The sequence below is a fragment of the Rhinoderma darwinii genome, chromosome 3, assembly GCF_050947455.1.
Source record: "Rhinoderma darwinii isolate aRhiDar2 chromosome 3, aRhiDar2.hap1, whole genome shotgun sequence".
Lineage (NCBI taxonomy): Eukaryota > Metazoa > Chordata > Amphibia > Anura > Rhinodermatidae > Rhinoderma > Rhinoderma darwinii.
In genome coordinates, this window is record NC_134689.1 from 414,623,527 (window position 1) to 414,636,775 (window position 13,249).

Below are 13,249 nucleotides of genomic sequence, written 5' to 3' on the forward strand. Positions count from 1 at the left end.
GCAGGCACAGAAGCTATGCCCTCTTGATTATTGTGGGAGGTCGACTTTGATTGATAGCCGACCCTTTATTGTAATTACACGTACTGCCTGTTTAGTAGAAATATCCAAACCTCCCTCTATTGTCAAGGGTTCCATGGTGTAATGGTTACCACTCTGGACTTTGAATCCAGCGATCTGAGTTCAACTCTCGGTGGGACCTTGCCACAGTTTACTTCCTTCTGAGTGTAGTACCTATTCAATGAGTATTGTATTGATAGTGCTTGTTGTACGCCATAAACACGATTTAGCAACACAAATGTTTTTTATAATATTCTCTCGTAGAGATAATTAAACGAATGGAATTGAGGGCATATAAAATCAACAAATTTAAAGGGTCTTTTTATGGCATGTAATGCAAACACTGGCTCTACTTGCAGCTCGTAGGGTGTTCAGTACAGACAGACCTTGGAAATTAGTATGATCCACATTGTAGATTATCCAAATGGAAACTAATTTACAGTCTTTTTGCCTTGGCAGTAGCTGCCTGACACTGGTTACTACCCTTAACTTTTCAGTCAACTGAAATTCATAAATTTATTTCCCAGTTTTTTCCCATTGAGTTGGTAATAGTATTTTCCCTTTCTAAATGCAGGGTTCTAGCTTTTGTTATATAACCGCAATAGAAAATAATTGTACATCTTGTTGATCATGCAGGCACAGAAGCTATGCCCTCTTGATTATTGTGGGAGGTCGACTTTGATTGATAGCCGACCCTTTATTGTAATTACACGTACTGCCTGTTTAGTAGAAATATCCAAACCTCACTCTATTGTCAAGGGTTCCATGGTGTAATGGTTATCACTCTGGACTTTGAATCCAGCAATCCGAGTTCAACTCTCGGTGGGACCTTGGCACAGTTTACTTACTTCTGAGTGTAGTACCTTTTTAATGAGTATTGTATTGATAGTGCTTGTTGTACGCCATAAACACGATTTAGCAACACAAATGTTTTTTATAATATTCTCTCGTAGAGATAATTAAACGAATGGAATTGAGGGCATATAAAATCAACAAATTTAAAGGGTCTTTTTATGGCATGTAATGCAAACACTGGCTCTACTTCCAGCTCGTAGGGTGTTCAGTACAGACAGACCTTGGAAATTAGTATGATCCACATTGTAGATTATCCAAATGGAAACTAATTTACAGTATTTTTGCCTTGGCAGTAGCTGCCTGACACTGGTTACTACCCTTAACTTTTCAGTCAACTGAAATTCATAAATTTATTTCCCAGTTTTTTCCCATTGAGTTGGTAATAGTATTTTCCCTTTCTAAATGCAGGGTTCTAGCTTTTGTTATATAACCGCAATAGAAAATAATTGTACATCTTGGTGATCATGCAGGCACAGAAGCTATGCCCTCTTGATTATTGTGGGAGGTCGACTTTGATTGATAGCCGAACCTTTATTGTAATTACACATACTGCCTGTTTAGTAGAAATATCCAAACCTCACTCTATTGTCAAGGGTTCCATGGTGTAATGGTTAGCACTCTGGACTTTGAATCCAGCAATCCGAGTTCAACTCTCGGTGGGACCTTGCCACAGTTTACTTCCTTCTGAGTGTAGTACCTTTTCAATGAGTATTGTATTGATAGTGCTTGTTGTACGCCATAAACACGATTTAGCAACACAAATGTTTTTTATAATATTCTCTCATAGAGATAATTAAACGAATGGAATTGAGGGCATATAAAATCAACAAATTTAAAGGGTCTTTTTATGTCATGTAATGCAAACACTGGCTTTACTTGCAGCTCGTAGGGTGTTCAGTACAGACAGACCTTGGAAATTAGTATGATCCACATTGTAGATTATCCAAATGGAAACTAATTTACAGTCTTTTTGCCTTGGCAGTAGCTGCCTGACACTGGTTACTACCCTTAACTTTTCAGTCAACTGAAATTCATAATTTAATTTCCCAGTTTTTTCCCATTGAGTTGGTAATAGTATTTTCCCTTTCTAAATGCAGGGTTCTAGCTTTTGTTATATAACCGCAATAGAAAATAATTCTACATCTTGGTGATCATGCAGGCACAGAAGCTATGCCCTCTTTATTATTGTGGGAGGTCAACTTTGATTGATAGCTGACCCTTTATTGTAATTACACGTACTGCCAGTTTAGTAGAAATAACCAAACCTCATCTCTATTGTCAAGGGTTTCATGGTGTAATGGTTAGCACTCTGGACTTTGAAACCAGCAATCCAAGTTTAACTCTCGATGGGACCTTGCCAAAGTTTACTTCCTTCTGAGTGTAGTACCTTTTCAATGAGGTATTGTATTGATAGTGCTTGTTGTACGCCATAAACACGATTTAGCAACACAAATGTTTTTTATAATATTCTCTCGTAGAGATAATTAAACGAATGGAATTGAGGGCATATAAAATCAACAAATTTAAAGGGTCTTTTTATGGCATGTAATGCAAACACTGGCTCTACTTGCAGCTCGTAGGGTGTTCAGTACAGACAGACCTTGGAAATTAGTATGATCCACATTGTAGATTATCCAAATGGAAACTAATTTACAGTCTTTTTGCCTTGGCAGTAGCTGCCTGACACTGGTTACTACCGTTAACTTTTCAGTCAACTGAAATTCATAAATTTATTTCCCAGTTTTTTCCCATTGAGTTGGTAATAGTATTTTCCCTTTCTAAATGCAGGGTTCTAGCTTTTGTTATATAACCGCAATAGAAAATAATTGTACATCTTGGTGATCATGCAGGCACAGAAGCTATGCCCTCTTGATTATTGTGGGAGGTCGACTTTGATTGATAGCCGACCCTTTATTGTAATTACACGTACTGCCTGTTTAGTAGAAATATCCAAACCTCCCTCTATTGTCAAGGGTTCCATGGTGTAATGGTTATCACTCTGGACTTTGAATCCAGCAATCCGAGTTCAACTCTCGGTGGGACCTTGCCACAGTTTACTTCCTTCTGAGTGTAGTACCTATTCAATGAGTATTGTATTGATAGTGCTTGTTGTACGCCATAAACACGATTTAGCAACACAAATGTTTTTTATAATATTCTCTCGTAGAGATAATTAAACGAATGGAATTGAGGGCATATAAAATCAACAAATTTAAAGGGTCTTTTTATGGCATGTAATGCAAACACTGGCTCTACTTGCAGCTCGTAGGGTGTTCAGTACAGACAGACCTTGGAAATTAGTATGATCCACATTGTAGATTATCCAAATGGAAACTAATTTACAGTCTTTTTGCCTTGGCAGTAGCTGCCTGACACTGGTTACTACCGTTAACTTTTCAGTCAACTGAAATTCATAAATTTATTTCCCAGTTTTTTCCCATTGAGTTGGTAATAGTATTTTCCCTTTCTAAATGCAGGGTTCTAGCTTTTGTTATATAACCGCAATAGAAAATAATTGTACATCTTGGTGATCATGCAGGCACAGAAGCTATGCCCTCTTGATTATTGTGGGAGGTCGACTTTGATTGATAGCCGACCCTTTATTGTAATTACACGTACTGCCTGTTTAGTAGAAATATCCAAACCTCCCTCTATTGTCAAGGGTTCCATGGTGTAATGGTTATCACTCTGGACTTTGAATCCAGCAATCCGAGTTCAACTCTCGGTGGGACCTTGCCACAGTTTACTTCCTTCTGAGTGTAGTACCTATTCAATGAGTATTGTATTGATAGTGCTTGTTGTACGCCATAAACACGATTTAGCAACACAAATGTTTTTTATAATATTCTCTCGTAGAGATAATTAAACGAATGGAATTGAGGGCATATAAAATCAACAAATTTAAAGGGTCTTTTTATGGCATGTAATGCAAACACTGGCTCTACTTGCAGCTCGTAGGGTGTTCAGTACAGACAGACCTTGGAAATTAGTATGATCCACATTGTAGATTATCCAAATGGAAACTAATTTACAGTCTTTTTGCCTTGGCAGTAGCTGCCTGACACTGGTTACTACCGTTAACTTTTCAGTCAACTGAAATTCATAAATTTATTTCCCAGTTTTTTCCCATTGAGTTGGTAATAGTATTTTCCCTTTCTAAATGCAGGGTTCTAGCTTTTGTTATATAACCGCAATAGAAAATAATTGTACATCTTGGTGATCATGCAGGCACAGAAGCTATGCCCTCTTGATTATTGTGGGAGGTCGACTTTGATTGATAGCCGACCCTTTATTGTAATTACACGTACTGCCTGTTTAGTAGAAATATCCAAACCTCCCTCTATTGTCAAGGGTTCCATGGTGTAATGGTTATCACTCTGGACTTTGAATCCAGCAATCCGAGTTCAACTCTCGGTGGGACCTTGCCACAGTTTACTTCCTTCTGAGTGTAGTACCTTTTCAATGAGTATTGTATTGATAGTGCTTGTTGTACGCCATAAACACGATTTAGCAACACAAATGTTTTTTATAATATTCTCTCGTAGAGATAATTAAACGAATGGAATTGAGGGCATATAAAATCAACAAATTTAAAGGGTCTTTTTATGGCATGCAATGCAAACACTGGCTCTACTTGCAGCTCGTAGGGTGTTCAGTACAGACAGACCTTGGAAATTAGTATGATCCACATTGTAGATTATCCAAATGGAAACTAATTTACAGTCTTTTTGCCTTGGCAGTAGCTGCCTGACACTGGTTACTACCCTTAACTTTTCAGTCAACTGAAATTCATAAATTTATTTCCCAGTTTTTTCCCATTGAGTTGGTAATAGTATTTTCCCTTTCTAAATGCAGGGTTCTAGCTTTTGTTATATAACCGCAATAGAAAATAATTGTACATCTTGGTGATCATGCAGGCACAGAAGCTATGCCCTCTTGATTATTGTGGGAGGTCGACTTTGATTGATAGCCGACCCTTTATTGTAATTACACGTACTGCCTGTTTAGTAGAAATATCCAAACCTCCCTCTATTGTCAAGGGTTCCATGGTGTAATGGTTATCACTCTGGACTTTGAATCCAGCAATCCGAGTTCAACTCTCGGTGGGACCTTGCCACAGTTTACTTCCTTCTGAGTGTAGTACCTTTTCAATGAGTATTGTATTGATAGTGCTTGTTGTACGCCATAAACACGATTTAGCAACACAAATGTTTTTTATAATATTCTCTCGTAGAGATAATTAAACGAATGGAATTGAGGGCATATAAAATCAACAAATTTAAAGGGTCTTTTTATGGCATGTAATGCAAACACTGGCTCTACTTGCAGCTCGTAGGGTGTTCAGTACAGACAGACCTTGGAAATTAGTATGATCCACATTGTAGATTATCCAAATGGAAACTAATTTACAGTCTTTTTGCCTTGGCAGTAGCTGCCTGACACTGGTTACTACCCTTAACTTTTCAGTCAACTGAAATTCATAAATTTATTTCCCAGTTTTTTCCCATTGAGTTGGTAATAGTATTTTCCCTTTCTAAATGCAGGGTTCTAGCTTTTGTTATATAACCGCAATAGAAAATAATTGTACATCTTGGTGATCATGCAGGCACAGAAGCTATGCCCTCTTGATTATTGTGGGAGGTCGACTTTGATTGATAGCCGACCCTTTATTGTAATTACACGTACTGCCTGTTTAGTAGAAATATCCAAACCTCCCTCTATTGTCAAGGGTTCCATGGTGTAATGGTTATCACTCTGGACTTTGAATCCAGCAATCCGAGTTCAACTCTCGGTGGGACCTTGCCACAGTTTACTTCCTTCTGAGTGTAGTACCTTTTCAATGAGTATTGTATTGATAGTGCTTGTTGTACGCCATAAACACGATTTAGCAACACAAATGTTTTTTATAATATTCTCTCGTAGAGATAATTAAACGAATGGAATTGAGGGCATATAAAATCAACAAATTTAAAGGGTCTTTTTATGGCATGTAATGCAAACACTGGCTCTACTTGCAGCTCGTAGGGTGTTCAGTACAGACAGACCTTGGAAATTAGTATGATCCACATTGTACATTATCCAAATGGAAACTAATTTACAGTCTTTTTGCCTTGGCAGTAGCTGCCTGACACTGGTTACTACCCTTAACTTTTCAGTCAACTGAAATTCATAAATTTATTTCCCAGTTTTTTCCCATTGAGTTGGTAATAGTATTTTCCCTTTCTAAATGCAGGGTTCTAGCTTTTGTTATATAACCGCAATAGAAAATAATTGTACATCTTGGTGATCATGCAGGCACAGAAGCTATGCCCTCTTGATTATTGTGGGAGGTCGACTTTGATTGATAGCCGACCCTTTATTGTAATTACACGTACTGCCTGTTTAGTAGAAATATCCAAACCTCCTTCTATTGTCAAGGGTTTCATGGTGTAATGGTTAGCACTCTGGACTTTGAATCCAGCAATCCGAGTTCAACTCTCGGTGGGACCTTGCCACAGTTTACTTCCTTCTGAGTGTAGTACCTTTTCAATGAGTATTGTATTGATAGTGCTTGTTGTACGCCATAAACACGATTTAGCAACACAAATGTTTTTTATAATATTCTCTCGTAGAGATAATTAAACGAATGGAATTGAGGGCATATAAAATCAACAAATTTAAAGGGTCTTTTTATGGCATGTAATGCAAACACTGGCTCTACTTACAGCTCGTAGGGTGTTCAGTACAGACAGACCTTGGAAATTAGTATGATCCACATTGTACATTATCCAAATGGAAACTAATTTACAGTCTTTCTGCCTTGGCAGTAGCTGCCTGACACTGGTTACTACCGTTAACTTTTCAGTCAACTGAAATTCATAAATTTATTTCCCAGTTTTTTCCCATTGAGTTGGTAATAGTATTTTCCCTTTCTAAATGCAGGGTTCTAGCTTTTGTTATATAACCGCAATAGAAAATAATTGTACATCTTGGTGATCATGCAGGCACAGAAGCTATGCCCTCTTGATTATTGTGGGAGGTCGACTTTGATTGATAGCCGACCCTTTATTGTAATTACACGTACTGCCTGTTTAGTAGAAATATCCAAACCTCCCTCTATTGTCAAGGGTTCCATGGTGTAATGGTTATCACTCTGGACTTTGAATCCAGCAATCCGAGTTCAACTCTCGGTGGGACCTTGCCACAGTTTACTTCCTTCTGAGTGTAGTAACTTTTCAATGAGTATTGTATTGATAGTGCTTGTTGTACGCCATAAACACGATTTAGCAACACAAATGTTTTTTATAATATTCTCTCGTAGAGATAATTAAACGAATGGAATTGAGGGCATATAAAATCAACAAATTTAAAGGGTCTTTTTATGGCATGTAATGCAAACACTGGCTCTACTTGCAGCTCGTAGGGTGTTCAGTACAGACAGACCTTGGAAATTAGTATGATCCACATTGTAGATTATCCAAATGGAAACTAATTTACAGTCTTTTTGCCTTGGCAGTAGCTGCCTGACACTGGTTACTACCCTTAACTTTTCAGTCAACTGAAATTCATAAATTTATTTCCCAGTTTTTTCCCATTGAGTTGGTAATAGTATTTTCCCTTTCTAAATGCAGGGTTCTAGCTTTTGTTATATAACCGCAATAGAAAATAATTGTACATCTTGGTGATCATGCAGGCACAGAAGCTATGCCCTCTTGATTATTGTGGGAGGTCGACTTTGATTGATAGCCGACCCTTTATTGTAATTACACGTACTGCCTGTTTAGTAGAAATATCCAAACCTCCCTCTATTGTCAAGGGTTCCATGGTGTAATGGTTATCACTCTGGACTTTGAATCCAGCAATCCGAGTTCAACTCTCGGTGGGATCTTGCCACTGTTTACTTCCTTCTGAGTGTAGTACCTTTTCAATGAGTATTGTATTGATAGTGCTTGTTGTACGCCATAAACACGATTTAGCAACACAAATGTTTTTTATAATATTCTCTCGTAGAGATAATTAAACGAATGGAATTGAGGGCATATAAAATCAACAAATTTAAAGGGTCTTTTTATGGCATGTAATGCAAACACTGGCTCTACTTGCAGCTCGTAGGGTGTTCAGTACAGACAGACCTTGGAAATTAGTATGATCCACATTGTACATTATCCAAATGGAAACTAATTTACAGTCTTTCTGCCTTGGCAGTAGCTGCCTGACACTGGTTACTACCGTTAACTTTTCAGTCAACTGAAATTCATAAATTTATTTCCCAGTTTTTTCCCATTGAGTTGGTAATAGTATTTTCCCTATCTAAATGCAGGGTTCTAGCTTTTGTTATATAACCGCAATAGAAAATAATTGTACATCTTGGTGATCATGCAGGCACAGAAGCTATGCCCTCTTGATTATTGTGGGAGGTCGACTTTGATTGATAGCCGACCCTTTATTGTAATTACACGTACTGCCTGTTTAGTAGAAATATCCAAACCTCCCTCTATTGTCAAGGGTTCCATGGTGTAATGGTTATCACTCTGGACTTTGAATCCAGCAATCCGAGTTCAACTCTCGGTGGGACCTTGCCACAGTTTACTTCCTTCTGAGTGTAGTACCTTTTCAATGAGTATTGTATTGATAGTGCTTGTTGTACGCCATAAACACGATTTAGCAACACAAATGTTTTTTATAATATTCTCTCGTAGAGATAATTAAACGAATGGAATTGAGGGCATATAAAATCAACAAATTTAAAGGGTCTTTTTATGGCATGTAATGCAAACACTGGCTCTACTTCCAGCTCGTAGGGTGTTCAGTACAGACAGACCTTGGAAATTAGTATGATCCACATTGTAGATTATCCAAATGGAAACTAATTTACAGTCTTTTTGCCTTGGCAGTAGCTGCCTGACACTGGTTACTACCGTTAACTTTTCAGTCAACTGAAATTCATAAATTTATTTCCCAGTTTTTTCCCATTGAGTTGGTAATAGTATTTTCCCTTTCTAAATGCAGGGTTCTAGCTTTTGTTATATAACCGCAATAGAAAATAATTGTACATCTTGGTGATCATGCAGGCACAGAAGCTATGCCCTCTTGATTATTGTGGGAGGTCGACTTTGATTGATAGCCGACCCTTTATTGTAATTACACGTACTGCCTGTTTAGTAGAAATATCCAAACCTCCCTCTATTGTCAAGGGTTCCATGGTGTAATGGTTATCACTCTGGACTTTGAATCCAGCAATCCGAGTTCAACTCTCGGTGGGACCTTGCCACAGTTTACTTCCATCTGAGTGTAGTACCTTTTCAATGAGTATTGTATTGATAGTGCTTGTTGTACGCCATAAACACGATTTAGCAACACAAATGTTTTTTATAATATTCTCTCGTAGAGATAATTAAACGAATGGAATTGAGGGCATATAAAATCAACAAATTTAAAGGGTCTTTTTATGGCATGTAATGCAAACACTGGCTCCACTTCCAGCTCGTAAGGTGTTCAGTACAGACAGACCTTGGAAATTAGTATGATCCACATTGTAGATTATCCAAATGGAAACTAATTTACAGTCTTTCTGCCTTGGCAGTAGCTGCCTGACACTGGTTACTACCGTTAACTTTTCAGTCAACTGAAATTCATAAATTTATTTCCCAGTTTTTTCCCATTGAGTTGGTAATAGTATTTTCCCTTTCTAAATGCAGGGTTCTAGCTTTTGTTATATAACCGCAATAGAAAATAATTGTACATCTTGGTGATCATGCAGGCACAGAAGCTATGCCCTCTTGATTATTGTGGGAGGTCGACTTTGATTGATAGCCGACCCTTTATTGTAATTACACGTACTGCCTGTTTAGTAGAAATATCCAAACCTCACTCTATTGTCAAGGGTGCCATGGTGTAATGGTTAGCACTCTGGACTTTGAATCTAGCAAACCGAGTTCAACTCTCGGTGGGACCTTGCCACAGTTTACTTCCTTCTGAGTGTAGTACCTTTTCAATGAGTATAGTATTGATAGTGCTTGTTGTACGCCATAAACACGATTTAGCAACACAAATGTTTTTTATAATATTCTCTCGTAGAGATAATTAAACGAATGGAATTGAGGGCATATAAAATCCACAAATTTAAAGGGTCTTTTTATGGCATGTAATGCAAACACTGGCTCTACTTGCAGCTCGTAGGGTGTTCAGTACAGACAGACCTTGGAAATTAGTATGATCCACATTGTAGATTATCCAAATGGAAACTAATTTACAGTCTTTTTGCCTTGGCAGTAGCTGCCTGACACTGGTTACTACCCTTAACTTTTCAGTCAACTGAAATTCATAAATTTATTTCCCAGTTTTTTCCCATTGAGTTGGTAATAGTATTTTCCCTTTCTAAATGCAGGGTTCTAGCTTTTGTTATATAACCGCAATAGAAAATAATTGTACATCTTGGTGATCATGCAGTCACAGAAGCTATGCCCTCTTGATTATTGTGGGAGGTCGACTTTGACCTTTCCTCGTATATTAAAAACGTTTCGGCAGAAAAACCCGATTTCCTGCATGAATGGAGGAAGACAAAAACTCACTGAATAGTGCCTCGTGTGAGGATCGAACTCACGACCTTCAGATTATGAGACTGACACGCTTCCTACTGCGCTAACGAGGCAACCACCAGATGTTTGTAGACAAGCTCAAAGCGGCAAAATGAAAAAATATATATACATTATCTTTATTCCCACTTTTTCTTAGTCCATAACTCATTTTACTTAATAACTGCTTCCATATGGTCTAGCGGTTAGGATTCCTGGTTTTCACCCAGGTGTTATGGGTTCGGCTCCTGGTATGGGGAAGAACCTTTTACTAGTCTTGCATTTTCAAAGGTTGAGCGTTATAGGATAAAAGTGCTCTTTGTGGCCATAAATTCTAACTTATCTTTGTTTACCCATTCCTCCTCTTTTCACAAGATCCTATTTGACCTTGAAAACTCAAATAATTCCTATTGTTCCCTTCTCACTCCAAGTCAACAACCCCTTTATCCTGTCAGTTTGGCTCATTTTCCTTTTTTTAATGAACTAGTTTCGCCAATAAATAAGAAACCATCAGACTATTTCACCCAATCTGATTGGGACTTTGCTTTAATATTGTTTCTTTTTAGGCAAGATCCTATTTTGGATTTAAAGCTCAAATCATTCCCATCTCTTCTACTCACTCAAAAATGACAAGGAAATCAACAACACTTTCCTCATATATTAAAAACGTTTCGGCAGAAAAACCCGATTTCCTGCGTGAATGGAGGAAGACAAAAACTCACTGAACAGTGCCTCGTGTGAGGATCGAACTCGCAACCTTCAGATTATGAGACTGACACGTTTCCTACTGCGCTAACGAGGCAACCACCAGATGTATATAGACAAGCTCAAAGCGGCAAAATGAAAATATATATATATATTTTCTTTATTCCCACTTTTTCTTAGTCCATGACTCATTTTACTTAATAACAGCTCCCATATGGTCTAGCGGTTAGGATTCCTGGTTTTTACCCAGGTGGCCTGGGTTCGACTCCCGGTATGGGAAAGAACCTTTTACTAGTCTTGCATTTTCAAAGGTTGAGCGTTATAGGAAAAAAGTGCTCTTTGTGGCCATAAATTCTAACTTATCTTTGTTTACCCATTCCTCCTCTTTTCACCAGATCCTATTTGAGCTTGAAAACTCAAATAATTCCTATTGTTCCCTTCTCACTCCAAGTCAACAACCCCTTTATCCTGTCAGTTTGGCTCATTTTCCTTTTTTTAATGAACTAGTTTCGCCAATAAATAAGAAACCATCAGACTATTTCACCCAATCTGATTGGGAATTTGCTTTAATATTGTTTCTTTTTAGGCAAGATCCTATTTTGGATTTAAAGCTCAAATCATTCCCATCTCTTCTACTCACTCAAAAATGACAAGGAAATCAACAACACTTTCCTCATATATTAAAAACGTTTCGGCAGAAAAACCCGATTTCCTGCGTGAATGGAGGAAGACAAAAACTCACTGAACAGTGCCTCGTGTGAGGATCGAAAAAATATATATACATTTTCTTTATTCCCACTTTTTCTTAGTCCATAACTCATTTTACTTAATGACTGCTTCCATATGGTCTAGCGGTTAGGATTCCTGGTTTTCACCCAGGTGGCCTGGGTTCGGCTCCTGGTATGGGGAAGAACCTTTTACTAGTCTTGCATTTTCAAAGGTTGAGCGTTATAGGATAAAAGTGCTCTTTGTGGCCATAAATTCTAACTTATCTTTGTTTACCCATTCCTCCTCTTTTCACCAGATCCTATTTGACCTTGAAAACTCAAATAATTCCTATTGTTCCCTTCTCACTCCAAGTCAACAACCCATTTATCCTGTCAGTTTGGCTAATTTTCCTTTTTTTAATGAACTAGTTTCGCCAATAAATAAGAAACCATCAGACTATTTCACCCAATCTGATTGGGACTTTGCTTTAATATTGTTTCTTTTTAGGCAAGATCCTATTTTGGATTTAAAGCTCAAATCATTCCCATCTCTTCTACTCACTCAAAAATGATAAGGAAATCAACAACACTTTCCTCATATATTAAAAACGTTTCGGCAGAAAAACCCGATTTCCTGCGTGAATGGAGGAAGACAAAATCTCACTGAACAGTGCCTCGTGTGAGGATCGAACTCACAACCTTCAGATTATAAGACTGACACGCTTCCTACTGCGCTAACGAGGCAACCACCAGATGTTTGTAGACAAGCTCAAAGCGGCAAAATGAAAAAATATATATATATTTTCTTTATTCCCACTTTTTCTTAGTCCATGACTCATTATACTTAATAACAGCTCCCATATGGTCCAGCGGTTAGGATTCCTGGTTTTCACCCAGGTGGCCCGGGTTCGACTCCTGGTATGGGAAAGAACCTTTCACTAGTCTTGCACTTTCAAAGGTTGAGCGTATAGGATAAAAGTGCTCTTTGTGGCCATAAATTCTAACTTATCTTTGTTTACCCATTCCTCCTCTTTTCACCAGATCCTATTTGAGCTTGAAAACTCAAATAATTCCTATTGTTCCCTTCTCACTCCAAGTCAACAACCCCTTTATCCTGTCAGTTTGGCTAATTTTCCTTTTTTTAATGAACTAGTTTCGCCAATAAATAAGAAACCATCAGACTATTTTACCCAATCTGATTGGGACTTTGCTTTAATATTGTTTCTTTTTAGGCAAGATCCTATTTTGGATTTAAAGCTCAAATCATTCCCATCTCTTCTACTCACTCAAAAATGACAAGGAAATCAACAACACTTTCCTCATATATTAAAAACGTTTCGGCAGAAAAACCAGATTTCCTGCATGAATGGA

The 13,249-nt window shown here is 37.8% G+C and overlaps 16 non-coding genes across 16 annotated transcripts; 14 read left to right on the forward strand and 2 right to left on the reverse strand.

The window, feature by feature from the left end:
• Positions 1 to 127: 127 nt before the first annotated feature.
• On the forward strand, positions 128 to 199 carry TRNAQ-UUG (transfer RNA glutamine (anticodon UUG)). Its single transcript has one exon. It is a non-coding gene; the product is annotated as a tRNA-Gln (tRNA).
• A 617-nt stretch (positions 200 to 816) lies between these two features.
• TRNAQ-UUG (transfer RNA glutamine (anticodon UUG)) lies at positions 817 to 888 on the forward strand. The gene has a single exon. It is a non-coding gene; the product is annotated as a tRNA-Gln (tRNA).
• Positions 889 to 1,505: 617 nt separating this feature from the next.
• Positions 1,506 to 1,577, forward strand: TRNAQ-UUG (transfer RNA glutamine (anticodon UUG)). Its single transcript has one exon. It is a non-coding gene; the product is annotated as a tRNA-Gln (tRNA).
• Positions 1,578 to 2,885: 1,308 nt separating this feature from the next.
• On the forward strand, positions 2,886 to 2,957 carry TRNAQ-UUG (transfer RNA glutamine (anticodon UUG)). The gene has a single exon. It is a non-coding gene; the product is annotated as a tRNA-Gln (tRNA).
• Positions 2,958 to 3,574: 617 nt separating this feature from the next.
• Positions 3,575 to 3,646, forward strand: TRNAQ-UUG (transfer RNA glutamine (anticodon UUG)). The gene has a single exon. It is a non-coding gene; the product is annotated as a tRNA-Gln (tRNA).
• A 617-nt stretch (positions 3,647 to 4,263) lies between these two features.
• TRNAQ-UUG (transfer RNA glutamine (anticodon UUG)) lies at positions 4,264 to 4,335 on the forward strand. Its single transcript has one exon. It is a non-coding gene; the product is annotated as a tRNA-Gln (tRNA).
• A 617-nt stretch (positions 4,336 to 4,952) lies between these two features.
• On the forward strand, positions 4,953 to 5,024 carry TRNAQ-UUG (transfer RNA glutamine (anticodon UUG)). Its single transcript has one exon. It is a non-coding gene; the product is annotated as a tRNA-Gln (tRNA).
• A 617-nt stretch (positions 5,025 to 5,641) lies between these two features.
• Positions 5,642 to 5,713, forward strand: TRNAQ-UUG (transfer RNA glutamine (anticodon UUG)). Its single transcript has one exon. It is a non-coding gene; the product is annotated as a tRNA-Gln (tRNA).
• A 617-nt stretch (positions 5,714 to 6,330) lies between these two features.
• TRNAQ-UUG (transfer RNA glutamine (anticodon UUG)) lies at positions 6,331 to 6,402 on the forward strand. The gene has a single exon. It is a non-coding gene; the product is annotated as a tRNA-Gln (tRNA).
• A 617-nt stretch (positions 6,403 to 7,019) lies between these two features.
• TRNAQ-UUG (transfer RNA glutamine (anticodon UUG)) lies at positions 7,020 to 7,091 on the forward strand. The gene has a single exon. It is a non-coding gene; the product is annotated as a tRNA-Gln (tRNA).
• Positions 7,092 to 7,708: 617 nt separating this feature from the next.
• Positions 7,709 to 7,780, forward strand: TRNAQ-UUG (transfer RNA glutamine (anticodon UUG)). Its single transcript has one exon. It is a non-coding gene; the product is annotated as a tRNA-Gln (tRNA).
• A 617-nt stretch (positions 7,781 to 8,397) lies between these two features.
• On the forward strand, positions 8,398 to 8,469 carry TRNAQ-UUG (transfer RNA glutamine (anticodon UUG)). The gene has a single exon. It is a non-coding gene; the product is annotated as a tRNA-Gln (tRNA).
• Positions 8,470 to 9,086: 617 nt separating this feature from the next.
• On the forward strand, positions 9,087 to 9,158 carry TRNAQ-UUG (transfer RNA glutamine (anticodon UUG)). Its single transcript has one exon. It is a non-coding gene; the product is annotated as a tRNA-Gln (tRNA).
• A 1,312-nt stretch (positions 9,159 to 10,470) lies between these two features.
• Positions 10,471 to 10,543, reverse strand: TRNAM-CAU (transfer RNA methionine (anticodon CAU)). The gene has a single exon. It is a non-coding gene; the product is annotated as a tRNA-Met (tRNA).
• Positions 10,544 to 12,549: 2,006 nt separating this feature from the next.
• Positions 12,550 to 12,622, reverse strand: TRNAI-UAU (transfer RNA isoleucine (anticodon UAU)). The gene has a single exon. It is a non-coding gene; the product is annotated as a tRNA-Ile (tRNA).
• A 111-nt stretch (positions 12,623 to 12,733) lies between these two features.
• TRNAE-UUC (transfer RNA glutamic acid (anticodon UUC)) lies at positions 12,734 to 12,805 on the forward strand. Its single transcript has one exon. It is a non-coding gene; the product is annotated as a tRNA-Glu (tRNA).
• The last annotated feature ends 444 nt before the right edge of the window (positions 12,806 to 13,249 follow it).